The sequence below is a fragment of the Mytilus californianus genome, unplaced genomic scaffold (genome assembly GCF_021869535.1).
Source record: "Mytilus californianus isolate M0D057914Y unplaced genomic scaffold, xbMytCali1.0.p SCAF_2, whole genome shotgun sequence".
NCBI lineage: Eukaryota > Metazoa > Mollusca > Bivalvia > Mytilida > Mytilidae > Mytilus > Mytilus californianus.
In genome coordinates this window covers 62,396,442-62,414,756 of record NW_026262668.1, presented here as the reverse complement: position 1 = coordinate 62,414,756, position 18,315 = coordinate 62,396,442, and the positions used below count along the sequence as shown (strand labels likewise).

The 18,315-nt window shown below is 33.3% G+C and overlaps 2 protein-coding genes across 2 annotated transcripts in view; both read left to right on the top strand.

Annotated features, from left to right (window-relative positions):
- LOC127729014 (tyrosine protein-kinase src-1-like) overlaps window positions 1-18,315 on the top strand; it is a 149,587-nt gene that overhangs the window by 23,362 nt on the left and 107,910 nt on the right. The gene's annotated exons all lie outside the window — the stretch shown is intronic.
- Window positions 8,445-18,315, top strand: part of LOC127730178 (sodium-dependent glucose transporter 1-like) — a 55,519-nt gene continuing 45,648 nt past the window's right edge. The window contains exon 1 of the mRNA XM_052238441.1: window positions 8,445-8,495. The gene's annotated coding sequence lies outside the window, so the exon portion shown is untranslated. The remainder of the gene's footprint in view (window positions 8,496-18,315) is intronic.

Here is an 18,315-nt window from a genome sequence, read left to right as displayed (position 1 = left end):
GAAGAAGCATTTGTATGTATTTCCAATAGGGTCTTATGTAAAAGGAAGTCCCCCGCTGGCGGCCATCTTGGATGATGGATTAGCTTCAAAGTAACAACACTTAGTCAGCACCTCATAAGGAACATTCATGCCATGTTTGGTTTCAATCCATTCAGTGGTTCTCTAAAAGAAGACATTTGTATGTATTTCCAATAGGGTCCTTTGTTAAACTAAGTCCCCAGCTGGTGGCCATCTTGGATGGAGGATCGGCTTCAAAGTAACAACACTTGGTCAGCACTTCATAAGGAACATTCATGCTATGTTTGGTTTCATTCCATTCAGTGGTTCTCTAAAAGAAGACATTCGTATGTATTTCCATAGGGTCCTATGTTAAACTAAGTCCCCCGCTGGCGGCCATCTTGGATGATGTATCGGCTTCAAAGTAACAAAACTCGGTCAGCACCTCATAAGGAACATTCATGACATGTTTGGTTTCATTCCATTCAGTGGTTCTCTAAAAGAAGACATTTGTATGTATTTCCCATAGGGTCCTATGTTAAACTAAGTCCCCCGCTGGCGGCCATCTTGGAAGATGGATCGGCTTCAAAGTAATTACACTTGGTCAGCACCTCAAAAGGAACATTCATGCCATGTTTGGTTTTATTCCATTCAGTGGTTCTCTAAAAGAAGTCATTTGTATGTATTTCCCGTAGGGTCCTATGTTAAACTAAGTCCCATTCTGGCGGCCATCTTGGATGATGGATTGGCTTCAAAGTAACAACACTTGGTCAGCACCGCTCATAATGAACATTCATGCCATGTTTGGTTTCGTTCCATTCAGTGGTTCTCTAGAAGAAGTTCAAAATATAGAAAGTTAACGACGACGACGGACGACGACGGACGCCAAGTACAAATAGATTTTATATTTCCGACAATGTACATTTACTTTTTTTTTCTATCCTGCAATTTACACACGTCACTTTAAGGTTTAGTTGTTTAAATCCTAATAGTTGTTTCTGATTTCTCACAGAAACTGACAAAGTTTCAACGCGTACCGGTAAATAGTCTTTTTCATACAGTTTCGAAAAAAAAGTAAATTTATTCGTCTATAATTTTATAATGAATATACATACTGAGATATAATAATAATTATCTTCTGTATGAATTGCCCGATAAAAAAATGCGAATAAAGCACATATGAAAAATCCCGAACTTCACACAAACATTTAATGATTCAGAACATCGTCTAGTGCAAGAGGTTTAGCGCAAAGCTATAGATAGACCTTGCGATATGTTATCTCGAAAGCCATGCAAATTTGGTGTCAACAAAAGGTAGACTAAGAGGTAAGAATACCATCTTAGGGTACAAATCAAGACAATATACAATCAACTGAATATATATATTGATCCCTATCCCACCTTATCAAACGTCTCAGTGGAAATTGTTTTTATTCACTTCTTTTACGATGTACTGGCTTTAAATACGTGAAGACATTTGGATTATCATCTCGTTAACTTCACGTCTACTCAGAAAAAATTTAACAGTGAATGGAAGTCCAGTTGCAAGGAAAGGTCTATATCTTAATTTATCGCACCTCGGGTAAATTAGTGAAATTAGTGACATGTGATTGGTTGAACGCAGTCACGTGGTGACCCCCCCCCCCCGATTAATCTAACCCTTTATGGATCAGTAGGGGTTCAGTAATAAACCATATAACTTATAGTTGTGTCCATTGAATGTTGACACAGGTCAGTTGTTCTGTACAACGTTAGTAAACTATGAAAAGTACAGAAAACTCAACTAATCCCATCATTGAGACTTGTATGATGCAACATATTGCAGCAACAACAAAAATTAACAATCAATTCAGTACAGTAAAATTTTATCTAATATTCCCGCTTATAAATTTCATTTGTTCCAAATAATTTTACAAATTAAGACACGAACAAAAAACTCGGCTGTCATTCGGTATATCGAGAAAAATGATCGTGAAAGAATAAGTAACGGTGGTTAAGTATTGCGATTGGATCGAGAAAGATCTGGTATAGGATCTTGAAGAAAATTTTATCGAGAAGACATATGCAACTTCAGTAAATAATCTAATTTAATTAATTATAATGACAAACATTGGAAAAATAAAACTGTCTGTCAAAATGGTTCAACATTATGAACAGTATCCGAGAAAAATCAAGGTTTTTTAAAAGTACACCGTTTTTACAAAACTACAAAAGGCAAATTGTTCATCGAAATTTCAAAGAACATGACTTTTTTTTCATATTTTGAATGCATAAACTACTTTTCTCTTAAAAATATCGTTCTTTACTACTGTTTAAAATGGTTCTTGAAGTAATTTTGTTTTAGTTTAATCAGAAACTTTGCAAAAATGAGAATATTTGTAAAAATTCGATATTTCGGATCGTGAAAGATCGGGTATCGCTATTTGATGATCGTGAAAAATATTATGAAATATCTGATGCCGCTTATTTGTAATGGAAAAAATCCACGAAAACGATCAAATTGTTCTTTAAACACATGATAATTTATATTTGTAATTGGTATATCAAAAGATCGGATTTTCATGATTTATTCCGCTTCAGTTTTGTTTCTGAATAGGGTTATGATGGTTAAATGGCAGTGGATCTGATTATTTGATTAAACCACACCATGCACACCGACTAGTTGCCCAATAACAATATAAGTCCGTCTGTCCGTCTTGCATACGTTGTATGTCGTATGGCAACTTAAGATTGAATCATCTAATTTCGATGAATTTTTCTGCACAGTCATATCTATAAAACGAAGATCCTTGTTGATTTTTGTAAAAATTGGCAAAATAAAAAAATTGTTTACAGACAACCGCAGGAAAACAACTGCCATAATCCTGACTTGGCACAGGCATTTCCCTAAAAAAATGGTGGGTTAAACCTAGTTTTCTAGCTAGCTAAAGTGACCACTTGTATGACAGTTGTTTAATATTCTGTTATATTGCGAAATTGGGTTAGCAACCCAAACAGACATAATTTGTTAACGTGGCCATAACTGCGATCCAGCAGCCAAACCTTTGTAAACATACATCACAGATATATATATAACACGACTGAATAAACGTTCAAACACACGTACAATTAAATCAAACACAGACGCTAACAAAAAAGTTTTTGTAGTTGGAAATACAGTCAGTATAGTAAGCATCACGATAGATCTATATACACTTTCCCGAAAAAATACAAAATATGAAAAATATAAAAACAAGGGTCTACAAAATGAAAACAACGCTATAAAACCTCATGTGTCCGAATCTCATCTTTGGATCCAACCGCATAAGGAACTCCAAAAGCCAAAAACCTGAAAGCTGCATGCATGCCGAACCACGTCAAGAGCCATACGATCAATTGGAACATAATTGTACAAAGACAAATAAAGGTAAAACTGTAAATTGGGTAAAATTCTACACAGAGTCAGCACCTAGAACATATAACTCAAGACCATCCTGTATTATTTGTGAATTAGATACTGAAAATTTATCTATTAGGTCTTGGTACTTTCCAATGAACTTTTTGAGAGAAAAAAGACTAGACGTTCTTTCACAAATCCTGGCTCATTAATGTCTTGCTCAAACACTGATGACGTTTTACAAATTCTGAGTAGCAGCTACAAGCTCCTGAATATCGTATGAGTTGAGAAATGTATACTCCATACGCGGATAAAGTTGGTAAACTGCTACTCCGGTGAGGAAACTTTATATTTTCAAAATTGAAATCATCTCGTTTGTCATAGACTCTGGTATTGAGATGATCGCTGTAGTCAAATTCGGGGTATATGTCTAAAAATGAGGCTGAGGAAGCTGTATATGTAGTGTCTGTAATCTCTAGTTCAGGAATATTAATGGGACCTAATCAGAAAAGTTTGTATTGTTGATGGAAAGAACATCTTCAATATATCTGTATGTAAAATTAAATGATATAGCTTCTTGATCTAACACTTACGAAAACAAAAAAGTAAACAATAAGAAATTTCCAGGGGAAGACCCCCAGACCCCCTCTCTTTTCACTCATTCGTGGATGTCTTTAGCATTATAAATACAAAGATATTTACTTTTCGACAATTTACGCACCTGGAGGTCGTTTTATCTTGGATGCATAGTTAGCATTTCCTCTTAAATGAAAACAGACCTAAATAAGGGTCTACATGTAAATAATATATATCGCCCAAAATAAATGAAAGCCAATTACAACTATATCAATGGGTAAAAGAAATGCCGTTTTCTGATCATTTAAGTCTAATCACGCCTTATTTTTCGCGATCTAAACAATAGGTTGCCTGATCTTTCACGACTAATTTTGATTAAAAATCAACAAAAATAAACTTTTTTCAAAAATAATATGAACTTTTTCAAGTTATAACATGCATTTATATTAAGTTTCAAACTTTTCGTTATATATTTGAATGTGACCATTACAGGTACAAAACGTCATTTTTCTTGAAGATTCTCATAGGATTGTGTTTCGCCTTTTGTGTTTTCTTAAAAAGTACTGCATTTTTTTAAAGTAGTGCACAGTATTATGAAGGAAGTTGAATCATTTTGACAAATATATTTCTTTTTTCTGATTTGTTCCACCATTTGAAAGTACGGCAGATTATTTCACAGAATTGAAGTAGAACTTCACTTAATAGACTATTTTCATAATCCCGACTTTTGACTCCGGAAAAGTCCAAAGTTGGGAATATGAAAATAGTCTATTGCATTCACGATCCGATACCAGATCTTTCACGATCGCAATGCGTGATCATCGTTAGTTATTCTTTCACGAGCATACCGAATGAAACCTGTGAAAAAAAGTAAGCTACTGTTTAATCATTAACATTGTATATACATATCAATCGATTATGTACCTTTATTAAAGTAAACTATACATATATAAATAAAAATAATACATGTTCACACGTAGTGATCAGGGTATGGCAGCGGTGCACTTCCCCTGAACCATTACTTGTGCAGAACCGGAGTACGTTCTCAGAACCAATATAAGTCTTGCGCAGATATGTCTTTGTTTGACATCTCACTACCGTAAAATTAAGACAGATAACAACGACCGTGAAAGAAAACATTAAAGTTGTTTGCATCAACAGAGCCGGCGTAATAAAAATGTCTACGTGGTGATTACTTTACCATGTGAGGTTATATAAGCTATATATTTATATGAATTACAAATTATTGTTTAAGTGAAATAAGCAGTCGACAAACTTTTGTAATTTTACAAATATAGATTTAATAGATGTAAGAAGATGTGGTATGAGTGCCAATGAGACAACTCTCCATCCAAGTCAAAATTTATAAAAGTAAACCATTATAGGTCAAAGTACGGTCTTCAACACGGAGCCTTGGCTCACACCGAACAGCAAGCTATAAAGGGCCCCAAAAATTACTAGTGTAAAACCATTCAAACGGGAAAAACAACGGTCTAATCTATATAAAAAACGAGAAACGAGAAACACTTATGAACCACATCAACAAACGACAACTACTGAACATCAGATTCCTGACTTAGGACAGGTACAAACAGTTGCAGCGGGTTTAAACGTTTAAATGGTATCAAATTCCACCCTTATCTAAAACAATAGTGTAACATCACAACATAGAAAGACACACTATAAAATATCATTTGAAATGGTTTAACTCCATCAAAAGACATATTAACACCAGTGAACATACACTGAACAAATAAATTTGACCTATGATACAATGCAAATGCAAAATAAATAAACTAAGGGAAGAATAATAAAAGTAACATGTTATATCGGTATGAAATGTTAAACAATTTAAGAAAAACAATATGCTCGAAAAAAAATATCAGCCATTTGCAATAACTTTAAACACAGGTAAATGAAAATAATTTTGTTGTTAGGTATATGTGTACAGTTCCAATAGAGAAAGGAAATATTTTTACAAAATAAATAATTTTGATGTTCATAGTACGAAATGAAAATTTATAGTAGTACCAAACACTTATCAAAGCTGGTATATAGATATAACCCTGAATAACATTAAATAACAAAAAAGCATTACAATTAGTATCAACAGGTCAAATAAACAAGAACGTACGATTTCAGAGTACTCGCAGTTACTGACAGCTAGTTAATAAAAGCCAAAAACAATTAATAATAAAAAATCATGCATCAAAGACTAAAATCAACTAAAACACATCCCAGGGATTTAGTATGTTAACGTCATGGACAGTCAAAGAAGACATGACTTGTGCAATGCCAAATATAAATGTATCGACAGGCAGTAGGATAGTTAGGAGTTAACCTCTTTATAGATCAAAATGAACGTGGGTGTGTCTTTATACATCCCGTTTGAAAAGAATACAAATTTTGTTATGTTTTAATTTGCTGATGACAAAATCGATATTAGTGCCAATGTAAACTATATTCAAAGATCTAATTACAACTTGGTAAGATAACCTTTACTAATAAGTTTGTTTAAAGGTTCGATGAGTTTACACGGATCACATAGTGATTTCCGCGCTTTAAGTACAATATTACCGTAAAATTTAGGATGTGAAATATCGTTTTTAATCAGTTTTCTACAGGTACAACCAAATTAACTAATCAAATCTTTGTATCTATGAAAGAATTTAGTAAAAGTTAAGTTAATTGGAAAAACCGGAGACATGTAAAAACATCAGAGATAGATAACTCCAAAATTAAATAGGTCAAATTCAATATGATATAGCTCTCTTATTTTTATCAAAATACATAATATGGATTTAACCCCACACTAACTGACACTGATGATACATCCGTTCGATCTCGTGTTAAAACAAGTAATTTTTTATTCAAGTTGAAACAGAGACATATAATACATTTAATGTATTATATGTCTCTGGTTGCAACAACAATATTCAATGTCCCGAGGAACCCCTCCTAACTCCACCAAAAGAAAGATTAATTAGTCAGTTCTTTAGAGACGTTACACTTTTGTATACGAAGATAAGGTTTGATGTTAAGATTTTACTAATCTAGTCCTATCAGTGTCTGTATCTTTGTCACTTCCCCCTAGGGAAGCTTAATTGGAACAAACACTTATTGCATTGTATTGTATAATGTATTGTGTAGTTTATCATTTGCAATTTTCTCAGTATAAGATTTAGAGTATTCTTCAACAGTTTGCGAATGTGCGAGCGATACCCCCAAAAATGAAAGTAGTGATTTTTATTTTATTTTTCAAATTGCCATTGGGTCACTTCCAAATATTCATCTCATGAATATGTTTCTTTTAAATTTCTTTCGGTATCTTGTCACCTTCTCTTCTAATTCCTTTCAGGGGCTTTTCCGTGTTGTCCCCTGAACTAACAATAGAATTTTTTTTTATTAAAATTTTAATGTCAATGGATTATATCAAACGGTAATAAAAGAAGCGATATAACGTATAAATATAAATTAAGTTATACTGATCATAATTTTTATGTGTAAAACAGTTGCTTAGATTAGAATACTTTTTTCTATTTGTGAGAAAAAATGTTGGTTCTGACAAGGCATACTTGTTTTTACTGTAAATAACGATTGGTTCGTAGAAGGTAACTAACTACCTTATGTCTGCATAAAACATGTAAAAAGAAAACTATTCCGAAAAAGTATTATTATTTACTTAAAATAACGGTTTGTTCCCGAGGAGGAAACGACCAAAAGTCTACATAGAAATTTTGGTTCTGACAAGGTATTCTTGATTTTAACGGTTTGTTCTGAAAAAGTATCAAAGAAAGTCTGCATAAAAAGAAATTTATTCCGAAAAAGTATTGTTATATTTACTGGAAAAAACGGTCTGTTCTGAGAATGTAACGATCTTAAGTATAAATGAAAAAAATGGTTTTGATAAGGTATTGTTTTTAGTTTGAACAGACAGTTGGTTCTGAGAAGGTTAAAATTTAAAGCTTAGTTAATAACATTTGGTTCTGACAAGGTACTGAGGAGGTACTGATATTAAGTCTACATAGAAAGTTTGGTTTTTACTGTAAATAAAGGTTGGAAGCACCGACATAAAGTTTACTTAGAAAATTTGGTTCTGGCAAGGTATTAATGTTTTTACTGTAAAATTAAGGTTGGTTCTGAGGAGGTATCGACATAAAGTTTACTTAGAAAATTTGGTTCTGACAAGGTATTGTTGTTTTTACTGTAAAAAAACGGTTTATTCTAAGGAGGAACCGACATTCACTTTACTGCGAAAATTTGGTTCTGATGAAGGTATAATTGTTGTTTTTACGAAAATAAAGGTTGGTTCTGAGGAGGTACCGATTACTCAGAACATGTGTTATATATGTCTCTGATTAAATCAATGTATCTGTCGTGATTATTGGTGTACATTCAGGTCGCAACTGTTTGTCGGTAATTAGCTAACAAGTGATGCGCGTGACTTTTGAATGGTTCTGGAGAAGTATTCCGGTGCTGCATTTGTACGGTTCTGTGCGCGTGTAGGCTGTCGTATATTGATGCACGTAATAGAGAACGTAAAACAGTAAGTAAACAAAGCAAGTACAGATGTTCTACTTTAACTATTTATAAATAATTCATTGAAATGCAAGGGATTTACTCATCCGAAATCTCTGAAACGCCAATAAATTCACCATCAAGCATGTCTGGTGACCTAACGGATCATTATGTAGCTTTGTCAGGAAAAAATTAAAGTTCACTTTCCACACATTTTTTCTAAATATTCAATAATTGATGACCTTCGCCTGTCTCAAAACACTAAGCTATTGTATTGGTTGCCTGTTTAATCTATGCTAATCCCCTTTCCAAAAATATGATTACATAGGGATTTTCCTTCAAAGTGTTTTAGCCAAGAGAGGTAACTCTAATTTATTTTTGTTCCTATCATGGTATAGGGGTAAATTCAGTAAAAAATCTCCCATTGACTTTAAGGCTAATATATGTCTTGAATTAAATGTATACCTGATTTACCTTTAGAAATTAGAAGCTTTCATATATCATTCATGAACATGATGAAAGTACAAATGTAGCCATATCTTTTGCAACAATAAAAACATAGGGTCATGCGGCATTTTTTTTGGCATTCACATGGCCTTGTTTACAAACACTGTAGATTCGCACTTAATTCCTTTACTGACCCCCATTACTTTTCAACCCTGTAGTAAAAAAAATTAGTACATTCAGCATTCATTTTTTAATTTTTTTTAACTCTAGTTTTGATCCATCTATCATGTCTATCAAAAAATATTTATTACAAACATTATCTACCAATCAGAAGAGCACAGGATTTCAGTTTTATACAGAAAGCTATCCCCCAAATGGGCGGTCCCTGATGACGTATATTTATTTACTGAATTTACCCCCAATAAACAGGGCCGTAACTAGGCCCTGGAAACAGACGAGGCAGGGGTTTGGGGGCCGAAAATTGTAATATTAGGTTCGAAATATATGTTGTTACATCCGTTTTTGTATCATACTTACCGTTTTGTTTCAAATTTACCGTATGGAGAACTGCATTAGGCTATCAGAGCCGGCTGACAGATACTTGCCTCGAATTTTGTACCACCAAACATGTATCCATTTACAGTAGGGTACATGTCTGGATAGTAGAAAAAGCGGGACAAGTGTGTGTGGTCAACGCTTCATTAAAAATAACACACATTTTCAAAAAACTTTAATAAAGCCCAAAGAGTGGAACCTAATCACTGTCTGCGAATGATAGTTCGACCTTTCTTGTGTCACTAAGATCCCATCGTTTGACTACTTTCTTGAAATTGAAATTGAATAATTAGTTTATTTTGCTAATTTTATAAATGCATAAAACCCGAATCAATAATGATACCTGTTTAATTCTGCGACCGTCTTTTTTCGCAAGCCCGAAGTACTCCCACAATACTCCATGAAAATTCTTAATATCAAGGAATCAAATTGTCAGTCTGCCAAGGTCTTGTCCTGTCCATTTAACATTCAAATGGAATGATCATATAACCTGCTCTCCATTATCATGATTATGTAGCTGAAATAAAGCCCACTGGGCGTTAAACCAAACAAATTCTCCATCCATCCGAAATATATGTTTTGTTTTCGAAAAGCAGCCAGGTTTGTAGCAAAACATTTGCCGAAAATGCCTCAAATCTTCATTTTATTTGAGAGAAATGCACACAAATTGGTGGGTGTTTTGATACTCCTGCGTGAGCTATGAATGATTCTTTAATAATATTGACCTAGCAAGTTGAAGAACTCGATTAATATTTTAATTTTGATTTACTTTGCGCACTGATAAAATGGAAAAAAAATCCATTATCATTTTTCGCGGAAAATCATTGAAATAATTGCAGAACCCAGTTGCAGATCCAGAAATTTTCATAAGGGGGGCCCGCTCTAATCATGCTTCAGTGATTCCCTATATAATCAACCAAATTTTTCCCACAAAAAGGGGGAGGGGCACCCCCCCCCCTTATTCCGCCTTTGAAACCAAATGCCGGTTTGTCGGTTTATTTGCGATGGTAATCAGGCAGGGAGTTCGATGCCTAACGTAGTTGAAATAAAAGTACAGAAGCTTCACGTCAACATTAATTACTATTCCAATATTGCATTACTTAATTCTTTATATGAAAATTATGCAAGGATGTGCTCTACCCCTGCATGCCTAGCTTTCTCCATTTTCTTTTTTTTTCATCTTATTATTATTTTTTTTGCCAGAAATTCAGACGAAGCAATTGCCTCGTCTGCCTCATCAGTAGTTACGGCCCTGATAAATTACACTTTTCTTTCATAGTCTGTTTCTTTAAACTAGTATCTGCAAAGAATAAAGGAAAGTTACATTTTATTGATATTCAATTGTTTTATATATTATAAAGAAATATTGAAACATATTCAAACCTAATCTTGAATTCTATCCTAATTCTATCCTATTTTGGGGGAAGTTTTAGAAATTCAAATGTGACGTCACTTTGTGCGTTGATCTCTTTGGCTAGCTCGGCTGTGAATTTTTATGTGCTGGTTTATGTTGTTTTATGTATCCGTTTTTATTCTGTAGTTAGTCACCACTTCGGTGTTATCATGTATATCTATTATATAGTCATTTTTATAAATTTACTGTTTGCAAAAGTATGAATTATTCTAAATACTAAGGATTTTCTTATCCCAGACATAGAACCTTAACCGTATTTGGCACAACTTTTTGGAACTTTTGGTCCTCAGTGCTCTTCAACTTTGTACTTGTTTTGGCTTTCGAACTTTTTTGATCTGAGCGTCACTGGTTAGTCTTGTGTGGACGAAACGCGCGTCTTGCGTATTAAATTTTAAACCTGGTACCTTTTGTTAGCTATTATTTGTATGTTTCTCTGTCCTATATGTTCTCCCATTTATTTATATTGTAGTCCTGTCATGTACTGTTGTCATTGTAATGTTATATTTAACATTGCCATAAAAGCGGGAGGTTTGGCTAGCCACAAAACCAGGTTCAACCCACCATTTTTTTCTTAAAATGTCCTGTACCAAGTCAGGAAAATGGCCATTGTTATATTATAGTTCGTTTCTGTGTGTGTTACATTTTAATGTTGTGTTTCTGTTGTGTCGTTGTCCTCCTCTTATATTTGATGTGTTTCCCTCAGTTTTAGTTTGTAACCCGGATTTGTTTTTTTTTTCTCAATCGATTTATTAATTTCGAACAGCGGTATACTATTGATGCCTTTATTTATAAAAAAAAAATAAAATCTTAATTATGTTTTAGTTGAAAAATTTGTAATCTAGACTAAGTACTTATTTTTGTATGAATAGTTAATATGCAGTAAAATTTTATCACATGATATAACTGTAGAGTTCAGAAGTTTTTTTTTCAGAAAAGGCTTAATTATAAAAAAGAAAAAAACCGTTTGAATCAAAGATACATTTCTTTTTTTTTCTTTTTAATGCTCTTCAATTTCGTTACTATTTTGGTTTCCAACTTTGCATTCGAGAGAGACGAAACGGGCATCTTGCAGACTTAATTATGATAAAAATTAGAAGAAGTGGTATTCATACCAACGAGACATCTCTCCACCAGAGACCAAATGGCGTAGAAGTGGCAACTATAAGTCACCGTACGGCCTTCAAACTGATATCTTTTTTGTACAATAACCAAATATCATGACGATATATCAAGCTCTAAATAGCCCCTAGTAAAGACAAGTTGTAAGCAACTATCACAGAGGGGAGGGGGAGGTTATACATATACTAATTCCTCATCATTTCTATATCTATTAGTAAAATATTAAAGTACATTCACACTGTAACCATTGTTGAAGAATATATGATTCTAAATGACCCATTTGAAGGAAAGAAATTTGAAATAAAAATCTTTTATAAAATATTATGTTACAAACTACATGTTCAACAAGCCACAATCAATCAAAATACAAAGTGAAAATTGTCTGTATATAATATTCTCCCCTTTCGTGTAAGATCATGAAGAAGACAACAACATTTGCTAAATGAAAAACCAATCAACTTAAAATATAGATCTCTGATTTCGTTAGATTCATAAACAAGAGTAAGCGAATTACGACAGATCTTCATTTAAACCAGATTGAGGAAAAACTTATTTAGGACATAACACATTGTGTTAATACCAAAAATGTCTTCTAAATGTCTATTTGTTGTTTTGTTGTTTGCTTGCTGTCTCATTGATGTATACCCCCTGCATCTCCTTTTATTCATAACTGTTCCGTATTGAAGATAGGCCTGTTCTAATTAGACACACCAATAAACTTCACTTCCCAAAAACATGGTAAAGTGAGTTTATGATTTAGTAACTTTTGACAAACACGTACAATAAAACAAATGCATCAGTGTTTCAATTGGTTAATTAGATGTCTTGAAATGTATCTCTTTCGTCCAAATTAAGAGAAGGCCTTAAAAAATTTAAAAAAGAGATCTTACAGAGTAAATGTATAGTGCCAGTGTTTCATTTATTTGCTGTAGAAAATTTTTTTTTTCTTTGCTATTCAATGATTATAATTTTTTTTATCAATTCCATTCTTACATCCCAATTTTGTCTACAGTGTCCATTCCATCATAACTGAAAAGAACTCGTATTAAGTTGGCAAAATGTAATTCCACGTTGAGGCTATAACAAAAAAAAATCCTAGATTCTCATCCCCATTTGATGTTTCGCTATTTTCTTTCTTCTGGCTAAAAGATTTCACCCAAAAAAAATGATGAAAAATTAAATTGAAATCCGAAAAAAAATCAATTTGTAGGGCATGATTCTTTGAAATATTTAGATACTAGTTAAATAGTTTTTGAAGTATCTCCTATCACATAAATAATCCTATGTCAAGCTCTTTTAAGACGGAGTATAAAGATGAATGCTTCAGGTAAATGCATGTATTTCAATAAATTCTGGGTATGATTTTTTTAGTAGACTGTTTTTATTTTTTCTCGCCTTAGTGAACGGGACGTTTGCTCTGGCCTGATTTATTCCCGCTGATGACCTGCGGCCTGAAAATGTTCTCCCCGCTGTCGACTGACAAGCTGGATAAAATCTCAAGTAATAGCAAAGTAAGAATAATTGAACTTTATTGAAAATAAAAATACCCCAATGGGGTTGATGGCATACGTGAAAACAAAAGAACACATTACATAATACATCACAAAAATGATTAAAAAAAAGTCTTGAATTATTATGTGCCCAATTTATTAATTCACGGCTTATTGTTTAGTTGCTTATGCAATGATTTTGATATGATGTTCCATTTATGAAGAGATATTGTAGACTTCGGCACTATTTATAAAGTTATATTCAAGACTTCGACACTAGACTTCCGAGTTTTTACAACAAAAGTGTAAATATTTTTTTTATTATATTGTTTCCATAATAAAAACTTCTTTAAGTTAAATATATTTCAGCAAACATGAAATATATTTCTTTCAGGAAATCAATCTAAAGAACGTTATACTTTGCAATCAATAACACTTTACACTGTGCAAATCGATAAAACTATAACTATTAGTTAGCATATAAAATTATTTTTATTTCCACTTAAGATTATTTTCTAATCTTTTTATTAATTTTAGTTCGTTTATATAAATTTATTTTTTTTATTAATCCTTAGGTTTTAAACTTTTAATTTTGCTTAAAAGGTTTATTATAATAAGTTAAAACAAAGTTTATACTATTTTTGCTTTTAAAAAAAACCCAAAACTTAAATGAAGTAAATTAAAAGTTGATAGAATAAAAAAAAAATCATGAGTCTGAACAATAAGACCAACAATAAAAGGAAAGTTGACTCAAGAAGTCAACAACAAGGGGAGTCACCTGATTCCAAAGTTTACAAACAAAGTGAAGGAAACTCGCCACAAATACAATATGCAAAAAGGCAAGGGTTAAGCCCAAATAAAACTAAAACCAAAAGCCCTCGAGTCACTCAATGAAAAGGGCAAAAAATGTTTCCTCCAAATGAAACACTGATTATCACCTCAAGGGCAAAACAGTTCCTCTTACTGACCCTAAATTCATTACATTATCTTATAATAACTATGATAGGAAGTGTCTATGACCAAGCCATATAGATCAAACCGCTTAAGAACAGTGTGCTGGTTTATGCTCCATCCGATTCAATAAGGCGCAAAATACTAGGCTTGAATAAACTTGGTAAATTTCAAATAAAAGTGACTAAATTTGATACGGACCACAAAAAAGAAAATAACTATTGAAGCAGCTGCTACAAAAGAAAAAACCAAAAATAAGATTACTAAAAATAGAGTCTATAAACTTTACGTTATACCTAAACCTGTTGATGCTGAAATCCTAAATATTAAACAGTAGGAAAATATGCTAAGACAAACAGGGGTAGATAACAAAATTGTAAAACAATTAGGTAAAGCTGGGTATCTTTTAGTTACTCTATCTGATAAACATGCACACATTAAATCTATTCCCTTAACCACTCAGGGACAAGAGTATGATTTACTGCCATATAAGCCTTACCCTAAATATTTTACTAAATGCGCAAGTTTAATTAGGTCACTATGCCAAACAATGCAGAAAATCTACCAATACATGTATTAAATGTGCTGGTAAACATGCCACCAAAAACTGTAATGATAAAACAATAAAATGTAACAACTGTGGCGGTAAACATCAGTTAATAGATAAATCATGCCCCAATACATATTCCAAAAACAAGTATTGGAAAATATGTACAATTATAAAATGTCGTTTGAACAAGCTAAACAAAAGGCACAACAAAAAGGTGAATCCATACCAAAAATAATTAGCTCCCTAGTGTCAAAAGGTGAAACCATACCTAAAATAATTAGTACACCAAATGTCACACCTGGTAAATCATATGCTGACAGTGTTAAATCAAAAGTAATTAATGATGACACCACTATAATTAACGACAACGAAGCCAATATGTCACAGGTAGATAATCCAGAAATAAACATAGATGTAGTTTTCGATAATGAGCAGTGGCGGATCCAGAGGGGGGCGTAGAGGGCGTACGCCCCCCCTTTGCTTGAACTTTTTTTTTTTTTTTTTGTAAAATGATGAATCAGACTAGACTTCGTGAACTTTGCCATTTCCCGGTCGTGTATTTAATTTTTATGCGACAATTCTTTACTTATAAAGATATTTTTCGCTCGTATTTACTGTAATATATTATTGATTATGTCAGTCATATGTTTCGCTACGGTGGAGTTGATCTGTACTTTCGAAACGTCACTCAGTCATTTTGAAATTCAAATTACAGTAACACATTGCTTAGGCGGAGGATGACAAGCGTGACGCCTTCAAAGCGACAAAGGATTGAGCAAGAACGTATTGACTTCTATTTCATATTTCCACTCAACAGAAAGTAATACTCTATTACACTCTCATGAAAAAAAAGTTCCACGGCAATATTATTTACCTACGAAAATATGTTTAACCCCACACGCCCCAGCCAATTAATAACATTGCTGAATAAAGGTACGGACCATTTGATTTGATAGGGCAGTCTGAGATATTTTAGAGAAAATATTCTTACCCTGATTTTTGCCTTAAACAAAAATTCTTTTTTTTTTGGAGGGGGGGGGGGGGGGTTGCATGTAAATCCCATATCTGACCGGAATGTCTGTTTCGCCGAACTGATATACTGAATACTTTTTTCAAGGCCAAACTGCAACCTGCCTGCTGGGTGTGGCCTTTATGTCTCCATTTGTCGACCGTCATTCACAACTTCGTTGTCATTTGATTTTCCGACTCATTCGTAGCCGTTGGTTGATTTGGAACCCCTCACTTCCCTTGTTGAGTGAAACATTTCACCAAACATTTGGATAAAAATTGCTTGTTTGTCTTTGTTCGTGTCGGTCGTATTATAAACTTCATTGAATAGCCGTATATCATGTTTACAACAAGTAATCTGTGAGGTTATGCTAACTAACCATTCAACAAACGAGAATTTTCCATGTCCATTTTTTACTGACAAATCTCACATCAAATATATTAGTACATAGCATTAGATCCATTCAATCATTTTATAATAGACAACTAATGGGGAGAATGCGGCACCAAGCTTACCGGCACTTTAACTATAAAATATACATACCCCACGTTAGGAACCGTCACTAAAAATGTGCATTTTACACTTATTTTATGTTTTGTAGCCTAAAAAAAGGTCCAAAAAATGTTCGCCTCGCTCCGCTCGGCAAATATTACATACTACGCCCCCCCCTTTCCAAAATCCTGGATCCGCCCCTGATGAGACTGAGAATACACAAATAGAAGATCAAACAACCAGTATCCTAATAAAGATAAAAAATATATGTCAGATATACGCAAAACTATAAATAAACCACCAAGCAAAGACGTAAATAATTTCAAAAACTGGGAAACCCTAATTACAGGGATACGGAATATTGTTGCCGAACAAGGTGATGGCACTGTTACCATCCTGCACCTATTTGTAACCTTTCTCAGAGATCAATTTAACACAGAAATAACGGTCGACGTCAATTAAAGAAATAATAAACAATAGGTAATTAAAACAATTTAATTTACCGTAATGGGGTTACACATTTTACAGTGGAATGCGCGATCACTTTAAGCAAACGCAAATTCCCTGAAACATTATTTAGACACACATAATAACCCAGAAATTATTTGTGTACAAGAAACTCACTTTAAAGGTAATAGGTACGTAAAACTACAAGGCTACCATCCACCAATCATCCGAAATAGAAAGATACCGATTCAATCTAAAGGCAAAAATAAAAAGAGACCTCCAATAGGAGGAGGAGTAGCCATTTATGTTTCGATTCAAGTTAATTTCTCACAACTTAATTTTAATACTGATAACATAGAGGTAGTAGGCGTATCTGTAAACTGTCAAAATAACAAGATCAATATAGTTAATGTGTATAGACCCCCCAATCAAGATATTAAATTTAATGACTATCAAGAAGTTCTGCATTATTTATCAGATAATATAGTGCTACTTGGAGATTTTAATAGTAGATCCTCGATGTGGGGGTCTAGCACAACAGATAGCAATGGTAACATTATTGAAAAGGTCATAGACCAAAATAACATGATAATTTTAAATGACGGTACAGGTACATTTCAAACTGTAACAGGCAACCGAACACAAATAGACCTGACGGTCAAATGGTAAGTTTTAGATGATAAACTAGGTTCTGATCACTTCCCAGTACTCACCGTATTAAATGCAAAACCGGTAAAAAATCAAGTCTGCACTCCACAAAGATGGATTTACGATAAAGCCGATTGGCACAGGTTCACTACTCTTTGTAACGAAATAAATATAGATAATATACAACATGACGATATTGAAATTTTCAATCAAAACCTATGCGAAGTTGTGACTAAAATCTTATTACTGACACCAAACAAGCGGTATCAAATGTAGATAAAGCAAACATGCTCGCCGGAACTTTTGCCGAAGCATCCAGTGACAATAATTTAGATCCCACATTCAAAACTCATAAAATAAAAACCGAAATAGAAAATCCAATTAATAGGGACGATGATGAGCAACATAATAGGTCAAAGTTTAATATACCATTCAACAAAAACGAACTTTATAAGGTGCTTAAGACCAAAAAGACAACTGCGCCCGGTGATGACCGGCGTATAACATATGAAATGTTCAAACATATAACTGAAAGTATGATCGATATTATGTTGCAATTAATAAATAAATTGTGGGTAACTGGTCAACTACCACACAGCTGGAAACATGCAAATGTAATCCCTATACTAAAACCTGTTCTAATATGACGTGCTTCTTTCGCTTTGTAAACAACCCCGTGATAAAATTTTCGGTATATCTATACTTAGCGCAGACTCAGAGATGTGC